The sequence below is a fragment of the Danio rerio genome, chromosome 5 (genome assembly GCF_052040795.2).
Source record: "Danio rerio strain M-AB ecotype USA chromosome 5, GRCz13ab, whole genome shotgun sequence".
Classification (NCBI taxonomy): Eukaryota; Metazoa; Chordata; class Actinopteri; order Cypriniformes; family Danionidae; genus Danio; species Danio rerio.
In genome coordinates, this window is record NC_141025.1 from 25,509,912 (window position 1) to 25,514,755 (window position 4,844).

The 4,844-nt window shown below is 32.5% G+C and overlaps 1 long non-coding RNA gene across 6 annotated transcripts; it reads left to right on the top strand.

Moving 5' to 3' along the window:
- The first annotated feature begins 975 nt into the window (after nucleotides 1-975).
- LOC137495588 (uncharacterized) lies at nucleotides 976-4,575 on the top strand. Of its 6 annotated transcripts, XR_015491187.1 has the most exons (8): nucleotides 976-1,020; nucleotides 1,584-1,656; nucleotides 2,612-2,669; nucleotides 2,759-2,852; nucleotides 2,976-3,134; nucleotides 3,230-3,325; nucleotides 3,500-3,629; nucleotides 4,422-4,575. It is a non-coding gene; the product is annotated as an uncharacterized LOC137495588 (long non-coding RNA). The 6 variants fall into 6 exon arrangements; XR_015491185.1 differs by lacking the exon at nucleotides 1,584-1,656; XR_015491186.1 differs by lacking the exon at nucleotides 1,584-1,656 and having other exon boundaries at nucleotides 3,500-3,617.
- Nucleotides 4,576-4,844: the final 269 nt, after the last annotated feature.

Below are 4,844 nucleotides of genomic sequence, written 5' to 3' on the forward strand. Positions count from 1 at the left end.
CAGAACTTATTTTAGATAATAAGCAGATATATCTCCAGCAATTTCTTTCTGGACTTCTTATTGATTTAACTGGAAGTCATTTTTTAAACATACATGAATGCAGAACTGCATATTAGCAAAAAGCAGTAGTGCAAGCATGCTATTCTAAAATCAGCTATTTAATCTGATAACATCATGTGACCTACAATGAGCTCATACAACAACAGTGAATAAAAATAACGTTTCAGTGCATGCTTTGTTAAAAGGTAGCATTTATTATGTATTGAAAGTCCCTACACAACAAAGATAATACCTATAACAGTAAAGGCACAAGCCTCAAAGGTGAGTCTACATCAAATTAAATTTACAAAAGTGATTTCATATACATAGACATCACTTTAAGCTCCTTGAAAAAATTAAATACTCTTTAGGATGATCAGGGAAACAATTGTATAAGATATAACACCCTGTTATTGATTATGCTGACCATACACAGTTGAATTCAGAATTATTAGCCCCCCTGAATTTTTTCCACAATTTCTGTTTAACGGAGAGCATATTTTTTTCAACAAGTTTCTAAACATAATAGTTTTAATAGCTCATTTCTAATAACTGATTTATTTTATCTTTGTCATAAGGACAGTAAATAATATTTTACTAGATATTTTTCAAGACACTTCTATACAGCTTAAAGTGACATTTAAAGGCTTAACTAGGTTAAGTACACTGTAAACCCTAATGCTGTAACTAATTAATTGAGTTGAGTTCTATTAACTTAAATCATTAAAATTCGTTTATCTTAATTAACCTTGATGAGTATTTAGAACTTTTTCTTATTTTTGAGTTTGAAAAAATTTAATCTTTCAAGTAAGGTGAACAATTCTGCTGGGTTTAATCTATACAAAATGTCTCTTTAAAGTTTCATCAACTCAAATTCTGTCAGCCTAGTGATTTTGCGTCTGACGTCATCCAGGTCCACGTACGTGCTCATGCTTCATTCGTTTTTTTCAAGATGGCGGATCGGCCTCGCTTCACACTACAGTAAGTAAAATATTTACAAATCCAAGAAATATTAAATGTATGTTTTAATTAATATAATCACAGTAACAGTTCAATGTAATGTAGAGTTAATCAGGGTGCGTTTACATGTCGTACATTACAGAAAACATATTTAGCCTCACTTGTTGCTAACTAACGTTAACATTACTGTTTAAAAAGTTAGAATCAGTGCAATGTTAGCGTTAGTTGTAATGTGTTAACTCTGAATTTTAACAGAGTGTGATAAAGACAAAAATATTTAAAATCGGCAGATTACATTTTTTAAAAAAATTTAAATCTTGGCGCGAGTATGCCTTTTCTCAGCCTGTGCTGAAGTTGTCATGGAGACGTGCGCTCTCACAACCGCATGTCATGGCGCTGCGCTGAACTCCATCCAGTCTGTGTGAATGTGGTATTATCTTCGTGATCTGTAGGCACTTCGGAAACGAAAGGCGCAAGAAACGTGACGTTAATCATAACTCAAATGATCTCCGCCTAAACACTTAACGGTATTTTCTGATGACGCGCAAAAACGTAGTCTCAAAACTTAACTCTGTCACACGCAGCTTGTTGCTTGCTGATCCATGTATGAGGATAGCCTGACGGAGAACATTTAAGCTGCGCTCCTCACCTGAGCAGGTACAGAGCAGAGCTTCATTTTACACTACCACATTGAGGTAAAGTTGGTTTTATATTCATACATTCATTTAGTAACAACTTGTGACTCGCTCCATAAATTGTTTACCATGGTTCTTTGTCTATTCGTTCTGAAATCACATGCAAGTATGACATGAAAACAACATTACACTAAATTCACTATTTTTTTTGACTGAACAATGTTGTACTTTGAAAGTCATTGGCTGCTAATATGATTTCACCATTAAGAATATGCAAAAATTACCTTTCTGAAATTATATTATTAAGGTGAAAGTCTGAATGTGTAAATATAAAACTAACTTTACCTCAATCACCAGCACTGATCAACACTTTATATTTCCTCGCGCTTAAGACGACATCTCTGCATATCAATGATTACCTGATTAATGCGATTAGTTAAGTGAGTTTAAATGTCATTTAGGTCAAATGTATTTTAAAGGTATGATAAAAGTTATTTTTTTTTCAATCTATTTTTTAAAATGTTTACTCTGGAGAGAATATAAACAGCCTAAAAAACAAAGTATGCATATCTATAACACATTAATACAAAATTATGTTATTAAATAAAATAATAACAAAACAAAATATTCAAGACGTGGTAAAGAAGACAGTTTTCTGATGTGCAAATTTTGTAGCTTAAAATATATTTATATCTTAAAAATATAAATATTTTAGTCTATATATTTTTACATCATTAGACAATAAGGTACGTTTTGTTATTTCTAGCTTTTAAAATCAGGCCTTAAATTTCTTTGTCGTCCTATTCAGTTTTAGAAATTTCAATACTGTTTAAATTAAATCTGTGTTCATCAAATCAAAGCAACTAACATGATAATCAGCTCTATTGCTAACCGTTTTGGAGGTTAACGTTAGACATCATGTAATTGTACTACTTCCACTCTCAGCTAAATGACACTGTGACTTTGTGTACATACAGAATTGAAGGTCAGGTGTTGCTGACTACAGATAGGTTCTTAAATGGAGGCATGTGAAAGGTGGGTAAAATATTTATTTTGTACTACTATGCCTGGCATATCCAGATAAAATAAATATTACAGTGTATTTATCAATGATACTTTTGCAGCAAGGAAAGTGAAACTTCAGCTAGACCTTGAGTTCAGTTTACAACATGAAGATCCTGCTTTCAACATCTGATCAACACCTGATTTTCATCTGAGGTAAAAAATAGATAAGTAAATGAAACATAATAATAATATTAATACATTTTTTCTAGAATTGTATATTTTGTGGTGTGGGTTTGTTTTATGAAATTCTCTCTTGTTTCTTTTTGCTGTTTGCAGAGTACCAACATGTTACAAATGAGAATTTTCCCCACAAATTCTTTGCAAAACTGGACCACCACCTATTTCATTTGATGACAATTTTAATGCAAACAGCATCCAAAACTGGCAAGACAGCAGATACCCTGGCTAATCTTTTAAAGGTTTTATGATGAGCAGGTATGTTTGGGGTCACTTGTTAAAGTATACATTAAAATATAATTTGAATTATTATTATTTTTTTAATTTTTAAAAAATTGATTCTTGATTTCCAGGAACTGAATGATGTCAGTTCATGACGGACTACTGTTATCAGAGGTCTTTTGGTCTTGCTGCGTGAGCGTGACTTAAGATTCTTTAGGAACACCATGGTAAGACTTCATTCATTCTTTTCACAATTAGGCATGTTTAATGAAAAGATGAAAGTTTTGAAAACTTTTACTTAATAACATATTTGTAATCAAGAATAGTTGATGAATCATATAATATTGGCTCAGTCATTTTGATACTGTCCTTACATTAATATCCTTGAATTATGTTTTTAGATTGATAATCCTGCTGACTGAAGATGCTTTATTGGCCCTGCATTCACTGAGGGTCTCTGTTGTCCTGAAGAATGAATTGGACACCACCCACAGCACACTTTCAGACCTTTCTTGTCTTGTATGGATTAATGTATGCTCTTCACATAATATATAGTAAAGGACTTTGAACTTGTGCAAAAAGTTTTGCTTGGTATGGATGATGGAAAATAAAAAGTCTCGTAGCATGGAAACCTTAAAGAATGAGTTGATGTAGAGCTTTTTTTTTTTTTTTTTAACTTAATAAAGACTGTCTCTGGGGTAGTAACTTCAAAACATTTATTTACCTTTAATTGGTAAGTATGCATTTTATTATATATAGGGATAGTTTGTCCAAATGTAAAATTCTGTCATTTACTAACTCTTCACTTGTCCCAAACCTGCTTGAATTTCTTGCTTTTGTTGAACACAAAAGTTAAGTAAAGCTGACAACCTGTAACCACTGACTTTCTAATAGGAAAACAAATACTGTGGAAATCGGTGGTTACAGGTCTCAGCTTTTTTTTTTTTTTGGTCAAAAATAACCTTTTAAGTGTTCAACAGAAGAAAGAAACTCAAACAGGTTTGGAATAAGTAAATGACAGAATCATAGTTCAACCAAGACTGAATATATATATATATATATATATATATATATATATATATATATATATATATTTTATATATATATATATATATATATATATATATATTGTAACGAGCGCACACATGCCACGTCGCCCTGGTCGCTAATTCAACCCAGCTGGACAATCATCAACACAGGATCGTTCACAGCTGGACGTCATCTAGTGGAGAGGCATATAAACCAAGCCCACGCAAGGAGAAGATGAGCTTCATTCACCCAATGACTCCATGCGCTAACGCTTGTCTCTCTGTCTCTCCACAGCAGACTCCAGCTCGTGACGATCCCACATCCGACTACTCACTGTCCTTCACTTACTTCCCGGAGCACCAGAGCACCTCACCTTAAAGAAGAGCACCGTTTACACCCCATTCACGTTGTAAATAAAGCACCCTCCGGGGACTTGTCTGTAAACTTATCCAACTGTGTTGCTGTTTTCCCTCTGCCTCGCTACTATATATATATATATATATATATATATATATATATATATATATATATAATCTGCTCTCCGTTAAACAGAAATTGGGGGAAAAAATAAATGGGGGCGAATAATTCTGACTTCAACGAGATATATATATATATATATATATATATATATATATATATATACAGTTTCTGTGTAGTTTACACTAAACGAGTCACTTCACAGAATGTGCACTTATTATTTTTTTTTTAACGAATGCC